This window comes from Saimiri boliviensis, chromosome 19 (assembly GCF_048565385.1).
Source record: "Saimiri boliviensis isolate mSaiBol1 chromosome 19, mSaiBol1.pri, whole genome shotgun sequence".
In the NCBI taxonomy this organism is placed as follows: Eukaryota; Metazoa; Chordata; class Mammalia; order Primates; family Cebidae; genus Saimiri; species Saimiri boliviensis.
The window spans coordinates 45,790,064-45,811,461 of record NC_133467.1 but is presented as its reverse complement, the minus strand read 5'-3'; positions in this window follow the sequence as shown (position 1 = coordinate 45,811,461).

Below are 21,398 nucleotides of genomic sequence, written 5' to 3'. Positions count from 1 at the left end.
CGCCCAGTTCCCAGACGCAGCCTATACACTTCCTCCGTGAGCGCCACACACACCCTACTCCCCTCCCACCGTCATCGCCAGCCGCCAGGCCCACCTGGTGCGGCCCATCCCCGGGCCCCCAGGGGGCAGCACTAAAAGGCCCTTCTTGTCCTGCCTGGGTGGGCGGGCGTAGGGAGGGAGGCTCAGTTCCACTTGGCTCTGGAACAGTTTTCTCGAGTGAGTCTGGGTGGGCTGGGCCAAGGGTGCTGGCCCCGGGGCACTGCCCTGCTCCAGAGGCCTGGGGCAGCACAGAGGTGCACACAAGGCTCAGCACCTGTCCTGATCACTGTTGGTCCCCCCAAGCCATCCTCAGAGGCAGCAGGATCTACCCTGCTTCAATTTCTTGTACCTGGTGCCCCTTTGGCCCTGCTCACTAAGACACGCCCATCAGTTCTGAGCCCCCCACCCCCCACCCAGTAACACACAAGCCCTCCCTGCCAGGTACACCCATCTGGGTCCCACTTCAACCCCTCACATTCTGCCTTTCAAAGTCAGCAATGCCAGGCCAGGGAAGAGGTGTGGGAGTCACCATCCCTGTATGCCCTGCTCTCACTCTGACCCTCAGACTGGAAGGTCACCTCCTTCCTTCTCTGCCTGTCCTTCCAGCATCAGCTCAAGTCCAGTCTCCTCCCATGCTTGGCTCTCTGTGGGGGCCTCCCACACAGCTCCGAAGGAGCTGGATACCACATCTGTCATCGCGCTCACAGTAGCCCAAGCGTAGCCCCCCACGCAGGCTGGGAGCACCCTCAAAGCAGGGCTTGGGGCTCTTCCTGGGCTGCTGAGGGAGTTGGAAATAGCCATGACGTCCACACTTACTGGCACAGACAGATGAGGGCACACACACGTGCACACGGCCACTCCCACAGACCTGGCCGAGGTGGCGGAGACCAGGAGCCCAGCATGGCTACTGCCGCCGCCTCCAAGTCCCCTACCTTGAAGACCTGGGCCAGTGGCACTTGTGGGAAAGGAAGTGAGCACAGGATGGGGACGGGTGCCACACTGAGCTCTGTTCTATTCAAGGCCAGGAGCAAATGAACAAGAGGCTGTGGGTCTGGCCTGGAGCCTGGTCCCTCCCTGGTCTCTCTGCTCCTTCACTGCCTCACCCTGACTCCCACCCCATTCAGCTCTCCTCTTGCTTCCAACAGGCCCTCTGCCCCAGCTGTCAGTTCTATAGAGGCTTCCAGAGCTAAGACTCTTCCTCCAGCTGCGGGCATAGGCCGGGATTCGAAATTACCGTATTACTCTTCCTACTGAGTTTGTAGGAAAAGTGTTTGAATGAACTGACTTTGTATGAACAGTTTTGTCCTTAGCTCTCCATGGGGCAAGGGTTCCCAGCTCTCTCTGCTTCTTAGGAGGGTCCATAATTCCAAACAGGAGAGGCCAGCTCTTTCCTCCAGGGACATCCCAGCGTGCCACTAACTATGTTGTCAGTCCTGCAGCCCACAGCAGCCCTGCAGGTCAGGAAACGGTCCCCGCTACCCACTCATTTTTTATTATTGAGATGAGGTCTTTCCATGTCCCCCAGGGCTGGAGCAATTTCGGCTCGCTGCAGCCTCAACCTCTGAGGGTCAAGCGATCTTCCCACCTCAGCCTCCTGAGTAGCTGGGACTTCAGGTGCACACCACCACACCAGAGTATTACTTTTTTTAGAGACGAGGTCTCACTGTGTTGTCCAGGCTGGTCTCGAACCCCTGGGCTCAAGCAGTCCTCCTGCCTTGGCCTTCCGAAGTGCTGGGATAACAGGTGTGAGCCACCACACCTGTCCAACATTCCCATCTTACCGATGAGGAAATTGAGGCTCAGAGAAAAGCAGGGACTGTCTCACGTCACTCTTTGGGCACAGAGGTCATGGTGTTCTCACTCACCCCAACAGCAGCGAGCTTCCCCACATCAGGCCAGGGGGCAGTCACCCACCAGTGGCTCTGACGCCAGGAGGGGAGAGAGAGAAGTCTGCAGGGACAGACAGCTCCCTGAGAACACCAGATATTTGTTCCTGTCTCCCGATCTCCCACCCCCCACTGTTCTCTCCCTCTCCAACCCCCCCGACTTTCTCACAGCCTAAGCAAACCCCCTTCAATAAAGCGCCCCCCAAAAGCCAGCATTGCCGATGAAGCCGTGATTGTCTCTGATGTAGGGTCATGGCTGTAGGGCTGCCGTCAAGGTGTCAAGGTGGCCTGGTGGCAGGGGTGGACTCCGCAGGGACAGATCCTGTCCTGTTGAGCATTCCTGCCCCTCACTCAGCTCCTCCCCAGGCCCAGGCCGGCTCCCAGCCTGTGGAAGAGCCCGCCGCTGTGCCAGCCCTGGCATTAGCCAGGCCTCCAGCCATTACTCCTGCTTCGACAGGCCCACGTGCAGATCTCCCATGGCCTAACGGTTTGGGTTGTCAGCGAGGCTGCCTCCCTTCCTGGAACTTACTGCAGAAACCCCTGAGCTGCATCAGACCCCCATGGATCCAGGGGAAAGCCCTGGGCTCAGAGAGAGGAGCCTGCTTGTTCAGAGTCACAAAGTAAGTTCAGCAGGTTGGGGGTGGGGCTCTGTCCCTGGTTTGGGTGGAAGCTTCACCCTCGGGACCCACAGCTCCCCAGGAGCAGACATGCCACCTGTTGTTCTCAGGGGTCTCCCCATGTTGTAGGCTCACAGCCCAGCCCCCAGACGGGTTTAGAGATCTCTGAGCCAACCTGGGATTTTCAGGCAAATCCCTGAAAGGGTCCTGTACCTGCACCCCTGGCCTTAGCCTGCAGGGCCCTGCAGAAGGAGGACAGACCTCAAGCCAGGACCCTCAGCGCCTTCTCCTGGAGAGAGCTGTGGCTGTGAGAGGCCCAGGGCTGCAGCCAGCTCTGGGCGCCAGTGAAGGGAGCCCCGGGACTCCCATCTGGGGTTTACACAGAGGAGTCGGGGGTCGCGTGTCAGAAGCACCTCTGCTTTCCACACTGCGTCTGCTTTCTTCCTCACAACTCCTCTGGGAGCTGGAGCTTGTTCTCCCCATTTCCACAGTGGAAACAGAGGCCCTGAAAGAGTCAGTCTCCTCCTGCACCCAACGGCAGGACACGGAGGGTGCTGCTGGGGCCTGACCGCCAGCCCTGGGCCTGCCCCTAGGTGGAAGAGCAGCTCATCCGCTACGTGCATGATGGGAGCGAGACACTGACAGACAGTTTTGTCCTGATGGTGGATGCCTCTGAGACGGACCACCAGAGCCATCCTGTGGCCTTCACTGTCACCGTCCTGCTTGCCAACAACCAACCCCCTGTCCTCGCCACAAACACTGGCCTGCAGGTGAGAGCATCCCTGGGACCACCCCCCCATGTCTGCTTCGAGAAAGAGGCCAGCATCCCCTCCCTCCTGGCACAGAGCTCCCCCTCTCTGAGCCTCAGTTTCCTCCTCTGCAAATGGGGAGCTGCCGCGTGCCTCACACGGTGGCTGGAAGGAGAGATGTGAGATTGTGCTGAAGCAGAGCAAGGCGGGAGGTTTTGCTGTTGGACACTCGCAGGCACGGCAGGCAGACTTCTGAGCGGCCACACGTGGCTCTGCTGTTTCTTCTCCTGTGGCTCAGGACCAGAACACCTGCCAGAATCACTTACAAGCCCTTAAGGGCAGGTGCCAGGGCGGGAGTCGTTAAGCTTCCCACCTTCACCCCAGCAAGTGAAGGCATGGCCTGGCTTCCCAAACTCCTGCCCCTTGTGCCCCAGCAGAGCAGGGCCCCCATTCGGCAGGGGTGGAAGTAGAGGCCCGGACATGGGCTGGAACCTGTCATGACTGCACATGTAGTTCTGCTGGAACAGAAGTGGCGTGCGTTTACTAAGCCCACACGGCAGGGCTTTGACCGCCAGCCTCTTGGGGGCATCCTCCGTGGTCAGGAGCCACTGAAGTTTCCGCAGAGGGCTGACTTGGGCTGTCTCCGATGTGGGGCACTGGGGGGTTTTGGTGGTCTAGGATGTGCCCGTAGAGGGCGGCCTGGTGGTGGGGAGGCCGCTGAAGAGTGAGTGGGACACAGCGCTCAGGAACCACGGGCCGGGACGGCTGTGTGGCAGCGCGGCCACCAGGTGGGGCCATCCACCCGTGTTTGCTCCCGGAGCCCAGCGCTGGGGCCCTGCCCCCCACATTAAGGCCCCTACTGCCAGGGCTGGGCCTGAGGGCTCCCTGGGGCCAGGGGAGAGGGCCCAGGAATGCCAAAGGGCTCCATTCTCCGGGCATGTGAGCCCCATGCTGGCACTGCTGAGCAAGACCAGACCTCAGGACCTCAGGAACTGGCGCCTGCTCTCCTTGCACATGGGAGGCCTGAAGAGGGGTCCCCTTCGCCCAGCATGAGCAGGGCCTGGAACTGCTCTGGAAGCACCCGGCCCATCCCAGCACTGCTTCTGTGCCGAGGACACTGCCAGCCATCAGCCCCCATGCGTCCCACCTCTCCAGACGTCCCACTCTCGGCGCGTCCCACCCCTCCCTCAGCTGGAAGGAGGGCCCTTTTCCAAAATCACCATTCCCACCATGCCCAGCCCCTGCCAGACACACATGGAGGGCCTGAAAGGAGACCCCGGCGCCACCAGCGAGGCCAATTAGGAAGCACTGTTGGTCAGAGTTGGTTTCTGGGGGGTGAGAACTTGGTGAGGGTGAGAGCTGGGGCCTTCCTGGGCAGGGGACACAAGCTGGCCTTGAGGGACATGCGGACTAGGCCAGATGGAGAGCAGGGAGGCTGGGCCTGGAGGGTGGCCTTCCCTGGGGCCTTCCCTGGGGTGACAGGGAAGGTGAAGTCGGGGAGGTCCCCTTGTGCAGGGGAGCCGGAGTGGTGCCAGCCTCGATGCCAGCTGAGGCCTGACCTGCAGTGGGGTTGGAGTCCTGGTGGCTGCCCAGGCTGGGGACAAGGGGGTGGGTGAGCATGGCAGGGCAGAACCGTCACAGGCCCGTGTCCCCAGATGTGGGAGGAGGCCACGGTGCCCATCCCTGCGGAGGCTCCGAGGAGCACGGATGGTGACTCCGGGCCTGAGGACCTGGTCTACACCATCAGGCAGCCCAGTAGCGGGCACGTAGTGCTGTGGGGGGTGCCGGGCACTGAGGTGTGCAGCTTCACGCAGGCCCAGCTGGACGGCGGGCTCGTGCTGTTCTCACACAGAGGTGGGTGCTGAGGGCAGGCCCCAGGTTCCTGCTGCCCACGGGGAATCCCCAGGGTGAGGAGCCAGCTCAGGCCAGTGGACCCAATGCCCCCATCCCCAGGAGCCCTGGACAGAGGCTTCTGCTTCGGCCTCCCTGACGGCGGGCACGCTTCCTCCGGACACTTCTTCCAAGTGACAGCCCAAAAGCATGTGCTCCTTTCGCTGGCGGGCAGCCGGACCCTCACCGTCCGCCCAGGTGCCTGTGCTGACTGCGGGCGTTCCTGGCTGCTGGGAGCCCGGGAGGAGCTGAAGGTCGTACGCCAGGGAGACGCTGCCTCTCTGCAGCCACAGGCCTGGGCCTGGGTCCCAAAGGCTGACAGTCTCTTCTGCCTCTGGCAGGGTCTGTGCAGCCACTCAGCAGCCAGAGCCTCAGAGCCAGCTCCATCGCCCAGATGATCCCCAGCTCCTGCTCTACCATGTGGTGCGATGCCGGCCTGGGCGGCTGTTCTGTGAATCCCCAGCCCCAAAGGCAGCCCCCTTCATCTGTGACTTAGTCTGTTGTAGTGGTAAGCTGACACATCCAGGTGTGACCGTCCCTCTCTGTGGCATGCTCCTGCCCTGTTCAAGAAATAGCTATAAATACTCACATATATACACACACCTCCACGTGGCTGACCGCCTCGCCTCTGGCACTGGGAATCAGTCAATGTGATGTCCTTGTGGTGGAGTCATGTGTCCGAACAAGAGAAAGCTGTCCCCTGACACTGCCTCTCCAAAGTGCGCCACTTCCAGTGAGCCTCCCTGTCACCCAGGCCCCACTATCCCTCCTGTCCCCTGACAAGCACCGAGGTGCTGCGCAGGCAGCCCTGTGGCCTGACAGTCTCTACCTCTCCTGCTGTCCCTCGACTGAGAGTCAAACCCATTTCTGGACGATGGGGAATGCGTTCCCTGTGGACTGTGTTCTCTCTGGAGCTCAGGGGAAGGGAAAGGACAAGCCATTTCTGGGGTGCTGTTGGGAGCAGTGAAAAGGCCCCACCCTTTCCAAGGAACACTGTTCCCGGAAAGCCCCTGGAGCTCAGCTGGTCTCGTCCCGTGCAGCCGGCTCTGGCCACTAGTGGGCAGGAGGGCCACGCACTCAGCCTGGAGGGAGCCCGCGGGGCAGCCGGCGCTCTGGAGGGACAGACAGCGCAGGCCACCAGGCGCAGACAGGAGAGGGAGGCGGGGGGTGGAAGACAGACGCCTGGGGTGGGCGGGAGTCAGCGCCCTTGGGTGCCGGTACCTGCCTTCCCGGCCACCGCTGATCTGGCTTCTGAGCCTGCTGGGTGTCAGGGCCGGACGTGCCACCGCAGTCCCCGGGAAGTCCCCCAGGTGTCACCAGGCAGCACACAGGTAACAGGCCTGGAAGGTCCCCAACAGCCCAGCTGGACTCGCTCAGACACTCTGGGGCTCCTCGTTCAGGGGCACAAACTCCAGGACCCAGTGAGGGAAACGGGACTACACCAGGCCGAGCAGTGTGGCTAAATCCATTTATTCCAAAATAAAAGGCAAAATAAACAGGAGTTGCATCACCAGGGAGCCACGACCCTGTCCCCGCCTCCTTCCTCTGTCCTCTGCTATCAATAAGTAAGTTTCCCAGCTGCAAATAATTATTAAAACCTCCTCCCCCATGTACCAGCTCCAACCTCTGCCAGGTAAGATACACGGGGCACCCAAAACCGCTAAAATATACGTTACACACATACAATATGTACACTGGGGAAGGGGGGGTCACCCCAGCAGCCCGTGCCCTCGCCTGGTCCACAGTTAGCGCCACAGTCCTGCCTCAGCTGCCTCTCTGAATAAGAAGATGGGAGCCCCCTGAGGGAAAAGTAGCTTTGGTGAGAGGAAGGAGGCCAGATCAACTCCAGCAGCCTCTGGCTCTTAAATAACAACCATCATCACCCAGAGATTTGAGGATTCAGCCCTGGTGAAGGTGGCAAAGGGTCTGTTTGTCTCCCCCCATTAGACGGGGGGCTTGTCTTGCTACGCTAGTAATAAAGGCATGACTGGGAAGGGTTGAGAGGGACATGGTGGGGCGGAGACTCCAGCTCCCCTTCGGGCCTTGCTGACATGGGCCTGCTTTTATTTTTATATTTTTCCCCATGATGATTTTAAAAAATCTCTTTGTTAGGTAGAAAGGGCCCATTCCCCATGCCCGGGACCCACATCCAGCGGACCGCCTCCGGAGCCCATCCCCTCTTGCCACATGGCTCTTCCTTCTTCTTTGTTTAACCTCCACCAATCACTCCATAACACCTCACCTGTACTCCCCACCTTAGCCCGCCAAAGCTAAGCCAATCCCTGCACTCCACAATACTCCCCCTTCGCCCATGCCCAACCGCCACCAATCACTTCACAACACCTTGCCTAAACAGGCCGCCGCCCCTATAAAAACCCTCTCCGGCAGCTGCTGGGTGCAGCTCTTCCCTCTCCCGCTCCAGTTGCCCGCAAACCCCAATAAACCTGGACTCGGCTTAACAACTCCTCGCTCTCATTTGCTTTGGGAAGGGTCTCTGCGGGTCGCACACTCTTAACTTCCTTTTCATAAATTTTATACTTTTTATAAAATTTTTCCACATTTTATCCACGTTTTTTTACCACAACCTTTACACAATTTTTATCCCATAACTTTTAATCACGTTTTTATTAGTTTGTGTTCTTTTAATAAACACACTTGCATAGCTATATTACAATTTCATAAAAACACATTATCTCATGCCAAGCGTGCCCAGCATTTGCAGAGTCTCCATACCTTTAATACTATAGTCGTCAAGACACACAAAATTTTAAGGCAAAAACAGCACTTTGCAGCAATTGAATAATTTATTACATTACTGGAGCATCACAACAGCAGTCAATAATGTCGCTTTAGACAAAAGGCTCAGGATTTACATCTTACATTCTGTTCATAAGAGTTCATACATTGGTAAAAGTAATTCTTAGAAAACCTGGCAACTAAAGCTTTGGACTGGAATTGGCATTTCTTTCTCTATTTTTCCTTCCCCTGGTTTCTTTTAAACTGTGATATTCATATTTTAAAATGTTTTAAGTAATTTCAAAACATTAAGATAGCAGTTACATGTTTTAATAGTGATTTTAAAATGACTCTTTAAGATAAAGTTTTGGAGCAGCTATATTATGGGTAGGATAGGACTGATTTACATTTTCAAATTTTCTTAAAATCAGCTTTGGTTTCAGAACTGATTTTTATTCATTTCTGAAAAACCTATCAGGTTTAATAAAATCCTTTAAAAATGATTATCATATATTGCAATCTTTAAATAGGTATTTTGATTCTTTCTAAATAAATTCAAATTTATTCAGTCGAACCCACATTTGAAAATTCTATGTATTTTGTAATGACCTCTGAACAGAGAGACGCTGCCATTGAGCAGGCCTCTGGTATAGCAAACATGCTCCATTCAGGAGCTGTCAATATAGCTCTAGGTGAGCCCCTGAATCGTTCATGGTAGATTATGCTAAATAGCGAGATGTTGCTGGAGGTGTGGATGAGGACGTTTGTTGTTGTAATCCTTCTTTGCACCTTATTTTAAAGAATAAATGAAACATTTTTCTGGTTACCTTTTTAAAACTTTAAAATGGAGGGGAAGAATAGGGCAGGGCATTGTTATGTTCCTTCTGACCCTTCGGTGTTATAAATTCAACATATAGACGGACAACCTAAATCAATGGTGGAACACAGTTTCTTTTTTTTTTTTTTTTGTATCTGTTCAATGAAAATAAGAAGGTACAACCCAAGTTTTATACTCTGACTAGAGGGATTCCACTTCAAGGTCTGAAAGTAGGACTTTTACCTTAAAAAACAACAACAACAAACAAAAACTATCACACAGGATGAATAAGAAGATGCTTTAACAGTTTTGTGTGGATCCTGTTGGTGCTGAACTATGGCATGAGCCTTATAGATTATAAAATAGAAATAGTTGAAGCTAAAGTACAGAACTGAATTTTTTAAACTTTGTTTGCTGTTGAAGTCTGTGAAGTTTCAGTTATCTAAAATAAACAGACACAAATAGGAAAAAAATAAAATTCGGTGTTTTTGATGAATGCTAACCTTCTGATGTTGCCTTCTAAGCAAAGAACAGATACTTGGCTGAATGAAGTACTGCAAAAGACTCACATGCACTTTGAAGAAAGACTTAAGTCACTGTCATATGATTTCCATTCTTTTTAGCTTTCTCTTAAATAGATGACAAAATACCTACACAGAGTGATGTTTCTGTTAATATAGTAAATGTATTTTCCAGACTGACATTCAGCTTAAATACGCCTGTATGTGATTTACTCCATAGGTACCTGATGAACACATTCTTGTCAGATTGGATACAGATGCTAAACACTATGTCAAGGTCATTCCTAGTCATTTATATTTCTTAGGGTAAAAGTGAAGTGGTTTGAACTATCAAAAGACCTTTGAAATAATTTATCAATGTACTAGATAAACTCAGTTTCAGAATGATCAAGAAAAAACGTTAGCCCAGATAATGTGGCTGATTATCAGAGGCACGATTTCTAGCCCGAGGGCTGAATATGGACTTAGACTAACTGTCTTTAAACTGAACTCACAGAATGCAAAAGCGGCAAGTTCAAAAATAAAACACAAGACAGAACTTTAAGTCCATTTTAAATCCCCCGGCTATAAATTGTACCACTGTTAATTAGCTGCATTATTTGGGCTAACGTTTTTTCTTGATCATTCTGAAACTGAGTTTATCTAATACATTGATAAATTATTTCAAAGGTCTTTTGATAGTTCGAATCACTTTACTTTTACCCTAAGAAATATAAATGACTAGGAATGACCTTCAGATAGTGTTTAGCATCTGTACCCAATCTGACAAGAATGTGTTCATCAGTTACCTATGGAGTAAATCACATGCAGGCATATTTAAGCTGAATGTCAGTCTGGAAAATACATTTACTACATTAACTAAAGTATCACTCTATGTAGGTATTTTGTCATCTATTTAAGAAAAAGCTAAACGTTTTTCCTTGATCATTCTGAAACTGGGTTTATCTGATACGTTGATAAATTCCTGCTTTTTGGAGGAGTCAGCTCAAGTCACCACGAACCAATATTTGCACTCTTTCAGTTAATGCAGACAAATATGTTATTCCATCTGTAAAATCATATTAGTGCTCTCCTGTTAATGTCATATTTATGAAAGTATCATGAAAAATGCTAAACATGGAGATGGTCAGTAACTAGGAATCTCCACTTCAGGGAGCACAAATACATATCTCCCTCCATCCTAACAATGGGACGTATTTTGGCATACAAATATTAGAATTTCATGAAATTTCAACTGTTGATTTTTTTCCCAAGCATCATAAGTTATGATTTAGACAATGTCTGACTGAAAGAATTCATTCATAATGTAGAGGCACATTAACATACATCTTGCACAAAATATGCCTCTAACTGAAACCGAAAGGCACAAAAACATACTTCACTCTTGGTGAAGAACTTGGTGAGGAAATACAACTGTGACTGTATACACGGTTTTCCTGATAATACGCCGACATTCACAAACAGTAGATGGCACTGCAGTCTATACACATTTTAAGCTGCATAAACTCTTTGATTTTCAAACATAGTACAATTCTGTCTACTGAAACTTCTTTTGGTTTCAGCCAAGTATTGTCACATATATTCGTTTATAACATTTGTGAATATTTTTTGTTTGTGATTATTGTTTAAAGTCCTTTCTATTCAAGAAAAAGAAGGCAATTCCCATGTCAGAGTAACCAATGTGGTTGAAGAATAGGTATTAGCCAGAGAAGTCTGGATGGTCACATCAATCTAGCCTCAAAGAAGCTCCATGAATACAGAGGGAGCCATGTGACACAGAAAGCCAGGTGTCACATGGCTTTCCTGCACTCTAGTTCATTCTTGACAATCTGTATGCCTGTTCCAGGGACCTTTAAACTTCTAAAAATTTTTATTAACATTTTAATTTTATTTTCTGGACATTTAAACTTTAAAGGATTTCTTTTTTGTTGTTGTTGGAGATGTTTTATAAAAATGGACATTTTATCAGCAACTTGCTATGTGAACTGTAATCAATAGCAATTTTTAAAACTGTGAAAAGACACAAAAGAATAATCTCATCTGTCATCTCTTTCTGTGTGCAAAGCACTATACCAAGTGTCCTAAAACATTAACTGTTCAATCATCAATATTTAGTGCCTATCCATTCTAAGATAAACATTTCCATTCATCTTAAAGGATTTCTTATGATCTTTTCTAAATACATTAAGAAGAATGCCAACCAGTGCCCTTTTGTGTACTGAGACTTGGAGTCATGTGTTAAAACAGGTAACATGAACTCTAACTTTACAATGTGTTATAGATATAAATGCTCTAGGCTAGGAAAGGTTTTTCACATCCACTGTCAAAGATGGGAGCCCTTTATTCCTCAGAAATCATCCTTTTTTAGGTCATCAAAAAAGAGTACAGCTGCCACAGCTCATGATGCACTATCTTCATGAGCCCAGAGCACAGAAAAACCCTAAAAGAACCGCCATAGCACAGTGCTCATTCTCGGCATGGGAATGAATGAAATACTCTATTCTGCACAGACCTGCCAGAGAAGGTCACTTTCCTCTTCTGTCAGATTTTAAAAGCTCCCAAAATGTTATTACTCTCATTTGCAATGCATAGAACATGGAAGAAAGGCTGTTTCCAGTTCTCGGCCTTTCGACAGCTCTAAATCTCAGTACTCATAGTGGCATCTTACAAAGTAATAAACAGTGTGCACGTGAGGGCAAAGCACATACTGAGCTAACTAAGAGGTCACTGTAATTAGGATTCGATCAAATACCATAGCAGAACATAAGCAAATTGTATCTGAATTCCATAATTAATATACATGCTGCAATAACGTTAAAAACCATGGCAGCCTATTCCAAACTGGCGAGAATGGTTTTGTACCAACAGTGGGTCTTTGTGTGTTTGAACTCCCACCACCTAAGGGCAAACTGGATAGGCATGCTAATGACCTATGATTATCAAATTAAAAATGAAAAACCCTAGGTGATGCTGGGAAGATGGCCACCTAAGAACAGCTCAGGACTTCAGCTCCCAGTGAAGGTGCAGAGGGTGAGTGGACGCCGCATTTCCAGACGAACTCTTATTGCCCACAGACCAGGAGATACCCAGGCAGAGGGGTCGCCAGCGTCGCAGTCCCAGCCGGTGCGGCTGTTCTGGCCCCCGCCCCTGGGGCTGATTCCACCCACGCAGCTGCTGTGACCACTCCCTGTTGCTGCGGTTCTCCCTACAAAAGCCACTGGTCTGGGAGCCCTCTTAGCTGGCGATCAGAGCCCTGAGAAGGCAGAGTTGCCCATTCATCTGAAATAGCGAGTCAGGCCAGGAGATTCCTAGGCAGAAAATCCGCCAGGAGCCGGCGCCGCAGTTCGAGCCGACTCCGTGAGTCGCAGCACAGGAGATCCCGGCGCCTTTTCAACAAGCGACTGGAACACGGGGTCGTTCAACTTAAAAGAAAAGACTCTGAGTCAGGGAGCCAGGTGATCAGGCTCGGTTGGTCCCACCCCTCCACCCCCAACAACAACGAAAACAAAAACAGTAATTGGAAACCCTCTGGGTTGAGCCCTTCAAACTAAGCACAGCTGAACCGGGACGGTCCGGCTCCGTGGGGGAGGGGCTTCCGCCATTACTGAGACTCTCCACCGCTACGGAGGCAGGCTGCCGTTGCCGAGGCAACCCGCCGTTGCCGAGGCAACCTGCCACAACAGAGAGAGTCCGCCATAACAGAGGCGGGGCCACCATTGCCGAGACAGTTCTAACTACACCCATATAAAAAGGACTGCAGGGAAGAGCTCAGGGCAGCTGGTCGGAGCCCACAGCAGCTCAGCAAAGCCCCTGCAGGCAGGCAGAGGCTAGGCGTGCTGCTAGCTGGGCGTGTCAGACCTGAAAGAAAAATCAAAAAAGGCAGTAGTGCAACGGAAACTCATAAAGCTCCAACTCCCTGGGACAGAGACAGACAACAGGTGGATAAACCCACAAAAATGGGAAGAAACCAGCGCAAAAAGGATGAAAACTCCCGAAACCAGAACACCTCTCCTCCTAAAAGGGATCATAGCTCCTCACCAGCAAGGGAACCAGACCAGATGGAGAAGGAGTGTGATGAAATGACAGAATCAGATTTCAGAAGGTGGATAGTAAGAAACTACAGTGAGCTAAAAGAACATGTTCTAACCGAACGCAAAGAAAATAGGAACCTTGAAAAAAGATTGGATGAAATGCTGACGAGAATGGACAGCATAGAGAGGAGAATAACTGAATTGATGGAGCTGAAAAACGCCAACATGAGAACTTCGTGAAGCATGCACAAGCTTCAACAGCCGAATTGACCAAGCAGAAGAAAGGATATCAGAGGTCGAAGATCAACTCAATGAAATAAAAAGAGAAGGCAAGAACAGAGAAAAAAGCGCAAAAAGGAATGAACAAAATCTTCAAGAAATGTGGGACTATGTGAAAAGACCTAATCTACGTCTGATAGGTGTACCCGAATGTGATGAAGAGAATGAATCCAAGCTGGAAAATACTCTTCAGGATATTATCCAGGAAAACTTCCCTAACCTAGCAAGGCAGACCAATGTTCAAATCCAGGAAATACAGAGAACACCACAAAGATATTCCTCAAGAAGAGCAACCCCAAGGCACATAATCGTCAGATTCACCAGGGTTGAAATGAAAGAGAAAATGCTAAGGGCAGCCAGAGAGAAAGGTCGGGTTACCCACAAAGGGAAGCCCATTAGACTCACAGCAGATCTCTCAGCAGAAACCCTACAAGCCAGAAGAGATTGGGGGCCAATATTCAACATCCTTAAAGAAAAGAACTTTCAACCCAGAATCTCCTATCCAGCCAAACTAAGCTTCATAAGTGAAGGAAAAATAAAATCCTTTGTGAACAAGCAAGCACTCAGAGATTTCATCACCACCAAACCTGCTCTACAAGAACTCCTGAAAGAGGCTCTACACATATAAAGGAACAACCAGTACCAGCCACTCCAAAAACACACCAAATGGTAAAAGAGCATCAACATAATCAAGAATCTGCATCAACTCACCAACAAAACAGCCAGGTAGCATCAAAATGGCAGCATCAAATTCACACATAACAATACTATTCCTAAATGTCAATGGACTAAATGTCCCAATCAAAAGACACAGACTGGCAAATTGGATAAAAAGCCAAAACCCATCAGTGTGCTGTATCCAGAAAACCCATCTTACATGCAAGGATACACAAAGGCTCAAAATAAAGGGATGGAGGAAGATCTACCAAGCAAATGGAGAGCAAAAAAAGGCAGGAGTTGCAATTCTCATCTCTGATAAAATAGACTTTAAAGCAACAAAGATCAAAAGAGACAAAGAAGGACATTACATAATGGTAAAAGGATCACTGCAACAAGAAGAGCTAACGATCCTAAATATATACGCACCCAATACAGGAGCACCCAGATACATAAGGCAAGTTCTTAATGACTTACATAGACACTTAGACTCCCACACAATAATAGTGGGAGACTTTAACACCCCATTGTCAATATTAGACAGATCATCCAGACAGAAAATCAACAAGGATATCCAGGACCTGAATACAGACCTGGAACAAGCAAACCTAATAGACATTTACAGAACTCTCCACCCCAAATCCACAGAATATACATTCTTCTCAGCACCACATCACACCTACTCTAAAATTGACCACATAATTGGCAATAAATCACTCCTCAGCAAATGCAAAAGAACAGAAATCATAACAAACAGTCTCTCAGACCACAGTGCAATCGAGTTCGAACTCAGAATGCGGAAACTAACTCAGAACCGCACAGCTTCATGGAAACTGAACAACTTGCTCTTGAATATTGACTGGATAAACAATGAAATGAAGGCAGAAATAAAGATGTTCTTCGAAACCAATGAGAACGAAGACACAACATACCAGAATCTCTGCGACACATTTAAAGCAGTCTCTAGAGGAAAATATATAGCAATGAGTGCCCACATGAGAAGAAAGGAGAGATCTAAAATTGACACCCTATCATCAAAATTGAAAGAGCTAGAGGAGCAAGATCAAAAAAACTCAAAACCTAGCAGAAGACAGGAAATAACTAAGATCAGAGCAGAACTGAAGGAAATAGAGACACAAAAAACTCTTCAAAAAATCAATAAATCCAGGAGCTGGTTTTTTGAAAAGATCAACAAAATAGACAGACCACTAGCCAGATTAATAAAAAAGAAAAGAGAGAATAACCAAATTGATGCAATAAAAAACGATAAAGGGGATATCACCACAGATTCCACAGAAATCCAAGCCATCATCAGAGATTATTACAAGCAACTCTATGCACATAAACTAGTAAACCTGGAAGAAATGGATAAATTCCTGGACACCTGCATCCTCCCAAGCCTAAACCTGGAAGAAGCCGAAACCCTGAATAGACCAATAACATGGTCTGAAGTCGAGGCAGCAATAAAGAGCCTACCACCCAAAAAAAGCCCAGGTCCAGATGGGTTCACAGCTGAATTCTACCAGACATACAAAGAGGAGCTGATACCATTCCTTCTGAAACTATTTCAGACAATCCAAAAAGAGGGAATCCTTCCCAAATCATTTTACGAGACAAAAATCATCCTGGCAGAGACGCAACAAGAAAAGAAAATTTCAGGCCAATATCCATGATGAACATAGATGCAAAAATCTTCAATAAAATACTGGCAAACCGATTGCAACAGCATATCAAAGCTCATCCACCATGATCAAGTAGGATTCATCCCGGGGATGCAAGGCTGGTTCAACATACGAAAGTCCATAAACGTAATTCACCACACAAACAGAACAAAAGACAAAAACCACATGATTATTTCAATTGATGCAGAGAAGGCTTTGGACAAAATTCAACAACTCTTTATGCTAAAAACTCTCAATAAACTAGGTATTGATGGAACGTATCTCAAAACAATAAAAATTATTTACAACAAACCAACAGCCAATATCATACTGAATGGGCAAAAACTGGAAGCATTCCCTTTGAAATCTGGCACTAGACAAGGATGCCCTCTCTCACCACTCCTATTCAATATAGTACTGGAAGTTCTAGCCAGAGCAATCAGGCAAGAAAAAGAAATAAAGGGTATCCAAATTGGAAAGGAGGAAATCAAATTGTCTCTATTTGCAGATGACATGATTGTATATCTGGAAGACCCCATCATCTTAGCCCAAAGTCTCCTGAAACTGATAAACAACTTCAGCAAAGTCTCAGGATACAAAATCAACGTGCAAAAATCACAAGCATTCCTATACACCAGTAATAGACTTCAAGAGAGCCAAATCAAGAAGGAACTACCATTCACAATTGCTACAAAGAGAATAAAGTACCTAGGAATACAACTAACAAGGAACGTAAAGGACCTCTTCAAGGAGAACTACAAGCCATTGCTCAACGAAATAAGAGAGGATACAAACAGATGGAGAAACATTCCATGTTCATGGTTAGGAAGAATCAACATATTGAAAATGGCCATACTGCCCAAAGTAATTTACAGATTCAATGCTATTCCCATCAAGCTACCAATGACCTTCTTCACAGAACTGGAAAAAAACACCTTAAACTTCATATGGAACCAAAAGAGAGCCCGCATAGCCAAGTCAATTCTAAGCAAAAAGAACAAAGCAGGAGGCATCACACTACCGGACTTCAAACTATACTACAAGGCTACAGTAATCAAAACAGCATGGTACTGGTACCAAAACAGAGATATAGACCAATGGAACAGAACAGAGGCGTCACAGGAATACAACATACCCACAACCATCTGATCTTCAACAAACCTGACAAAAACAAGCAATGGGGAAAGGACTCCCTGTTTAATAAATGGTGTTGGGAAAACTGGCTAGCCATGTGCAGAAAGCAGAAACAGGACCCCTTCCTGACACCTTACACCAAAATTAACTCCAGATGGATTAAAGACTTAAACATCAGAACTAATACCATAAAAACCTTAGAAGAAAATCTAGGCAAAACCATTCAGGACATAGGCGTAGGCAAGGACTTCATGACCAAAACGCCAAAAGCAATGGCAACAAAAGCCAAAATAGACAAATGGGACCTAATCAAACTCCACAGCTTCTGCACAGCAAAAGAAACAGTCAGTAGAGTGAATCGGCAACCAACAGAATGGGAAAAAATTTTTGCAGCCTACCCATCTGACAAGGGGCTGATATCCAGAATTTACAAAGAACTAAAGCAGATCTACAAGAAAAAAACAAACAAGCCCATTCAAAAATGGGCGAAGGATATGAACAGATACTTTACAAAAGAAGACATACAGGAGGCCAACAAACATATGAAAAAATGCTCATCATCACTGGTCATCAGAGAAATGCAAATCAAAACCACATTGAGATACCATCTCACACCAGTTAGAATGGCGATCATTAAAAAATCGGGAAACAACAGATGTTGGAGAGGATGTGGAGAAATAGGAACTTTTACACTGTTGGTGGGAATGTAAATTAATTCAACCATTGTGGAAGACAGTGTGGCGATTCCTCAAGGACCTAAAAATAGAAATCCCATTTGACCCAGCAATCCCATTACTGGGTATATATCCAAAGGATTATAAATCATTCTACTACAAGGACACGTGCACACGAATGTTCATTGCAGTACTGTTTACAATAGCAAAGACCTGGAACGAACCCAAATGCCCAACGATGATAGACTGGATAGGGAAAATGTGGTACATATACACCATGGAATATTACACAGCCATCAAAAACGATGAGTTCACATCCTTTGTAGGGACATGGATGAACCTGGAAACCATCATTCTCAGCAAACTGACACAAGAGCAGAAAATCAAACACCGTATATTCTCACTCATAGGTGGGTGTTGAACAATGAGAACACATGGACACAGGGAGGGGAGCACTACACACTGGGGTCCGTTGGGGGGAAATGGGGGAGGGGCGGGGGGGTGGGGAGGTGAGAAGAGATAGCATGGGGAGAAATGACAGATACAGGTGAGGGGATGGAAGGCAGCAAACCACACTGCTGTGTGTGTACCTATGCAACAATCTTTCGTGTTCATCACATGTGCCCCAAAACCTAAAATGCAATAAAAAAAAAAGAAAAAAAAAAACTCTTTGCAGCCATTGTAATTTGTGGCCTTTTATCTGGATGCAGTCAGGGCACAGCTTCCAATTTGTCCCCTCTGCTTCTCCCTGGTTCTGCAAATACCATTTTTCTAGGTAAGTCTTCTATTAATACATAGTTCCTAATTAAGTTGTACCCTCCACAGATTCTGACTCCAAGTCTTCTCATTTCTAACTTCACTATCATATGAAGATCAACTCTCTCTCTCCCATATCCCAGCTATGTCCTGCCTTTCTTCTGAGGAACTAGATTCCTTATGTTTCACACAAGACTTGAGAAAAGATGAGGAGCCAGAATCTCTTAATTAATGTCTGCCTAAATGTGCCCTGCTTGCCTTTTTATAATGCCACAGTTATACTGTGTTGATGTAGGTTCCCATGATTTCACCAGGAAATACTCCCAAGTCTCCTCATATTGGCTTTCTTCTCATTTTATTTGGCTTCTAGTGTCTCACATCCCTTGTTTCTAGGAAGTACAAACAAGGTCTAGAAAGGGAGAGCCTACATATGTGAGGTAATTAACTAAAGCTCCATGATTCAGTTTCATTGTTAGAGAAGTTGCAAGAGAGAAAAATAAGCTGATTTCTAAGATAAAAACAAAAGGAGAAATATCACAAATATTTTCCATATGGGAGAAACATTAGTGAGTTCATTGTTTTTTCTTTGTTTCTTATTTAAGTGTACATTTTACACAGCCTTCTTCTATCTGGAAGCTAACACAAATGAATTTCAAATCATCAGAAATTCATAAAGAGTATGTATAATAATTGTTCCTCTATGAATTGAAGTCAGTCACTAATATGATATTAAGGCAAATATTATAGGGAAAATATGTTTTAATTAATTCATATTTTTATTGTGTTATCCTTATACTCTATTGGGTTCTTAAATAAGTTACTAAGTGTTCTTCATAAACGTTTGATGTTTTTAGGAATTCATGAAATGCATTCTTGTTTACTTGATATAAAATTTAATTATAATCTCTTATTGATCTCAAAAAACAAGGAAATAATACTTTATGCTATCTCTAGCCTACAGTATTATTCCATAAAATGATTTTTATTCATCATGATAATAATTTATACAAAATTTATGAATTTTTTAAATAAGAAAACTAAGATATTGTTAATGGAGAAAACTTGGTAAACTAATAACTCAAGGATAAGGGAAACTAACCTCTTAGGAAAGCTGTGAAATCTATAATTATTTAAAATGCTATTTATTAACACTCATAACCAGCAACCATTTTATGTATATCAGAATATTCTTGTTTTTTGAGCATATTAAGCTAATTATTGAGATAAGATGTTCCAATCTCAGGGAAATATTTCAATTTTCATAAAACTACATTTTTGTTATTAACTGATATCCCTGAATCCTGAACTGGCATTGGGGTAAATATTCATCATTTTCCATTCAACATTTTATCTTTATGAAAAATTTATGTGATGTCTGAAATATTACTTAATAAATTTTAAGCAGTGTTATGGTATTACAAATAATATTTAGAACTTAAAATAACTAATAAATTCTTATCAGCTTCAAGAAAACTTAAAACAAAACAATTCTTGTAATTTCAGATATAACCACCCTTTCCAGCAACAACAATGAAAATATCATTAAAGTTTTACCACTGGTTTATTCTCTATATAATAAATGGATACTTTAAAAAAACATTTTGTCAACTACAAATTATGACTTCATCAAGGATGTGAAAAGGTGATGGGGGAGTTGGAAAGAGAATGAATACAATGGGTAAGGAAGATAGTGCAATATAATTTTGTAAGTGATATTTTTTTACGAACATTCCCACAATTCAATGGTTCTTGACATATTTTTCTTTGTAGTAATAAAACCACAGACTCTTATTTTTACACAGTTTTGTAATTCTTTCACTTCTCCATCTGAGGAGATTCCTGCTTGTATGGTAAAATGAATGTTTGTAGTCTGAATAACTACATAGGTTGACTGTATTGAGACTAACATCTATTTACAATAGCTTCTGTTCTCAAGAATGCCAAAAATATTATATTTTAAAATAATACATAATTTTTAGCATGCAAAACTAGAACTCCTTATCAACTATCGGATATATTTGAAAGTTAAGTAATGAAAAAAAATGATTATTGTCATCAAGTTTTATGAAGATCTTTATGATGGCAGTGGAGATGAGATGCCTATTTTCTCCAATAGTATATTTTCTCTCTCTCTCTCCACCCCACTCTGTGTGTGTGTGTGTGTGTGTGTGTGTGTGTGTGTGTGTGTGTGTGTATCTCTTCCCTAAGCTATGATTTTCATTTAAATACGAAGTTCTGGGTTTCCAATTTCAATGGAAGTGTGTTTTAAATGAATGGACTGTAGGACTTCAGATGCATCTAGTTTAGTCTCTAATTTTAAATTTAAAACTTTATGAATTAATTGTATATACAACTTCAAAATGAATCATATATAGCAAAGAAATTTCTTGTATTCATCTGCACTTGATTTGTAGATTATCTGAATGACAGGTAATATATACTTTATAAAAATTGAGCATGTATGAAATATCATCGAAACTCCTCAAAGAACCTAGAATGTTTAATAGAATAAGATATTTTCTCTATTTTATGCAAATTTCTATCAAATTTCTTAACTCTTTATAAGCCATAAATCATATTTTGTCTCCTTATTAAATTTATTATAGTTTCTTAAATCTCAAATTGTGGGAATTGTAATGTTAACTAATGTAAGATCTCAAGTCAATTGTTTAATCCAAAATTTAATGGAGAATATTGGCACACAGCAAACATAAATTTTATTTTGTATGTTCAAACACATCTTTTTGAACTCAAAAATATTTTATCTGAAAAAATTGTAGCAACCTTTGCACAATAAATTTTAAGTGGATGAGTAAAATATTTAAATATATCAGATAATGTATATGAAGTAAAGCTTCATTTTTTAATATTCAACTTCTGTCTTAATTAACATATAAGTATTCCTTTTGTTTATTAAATAAATATCTCAAACCTAAGAATCTTTTTAAATG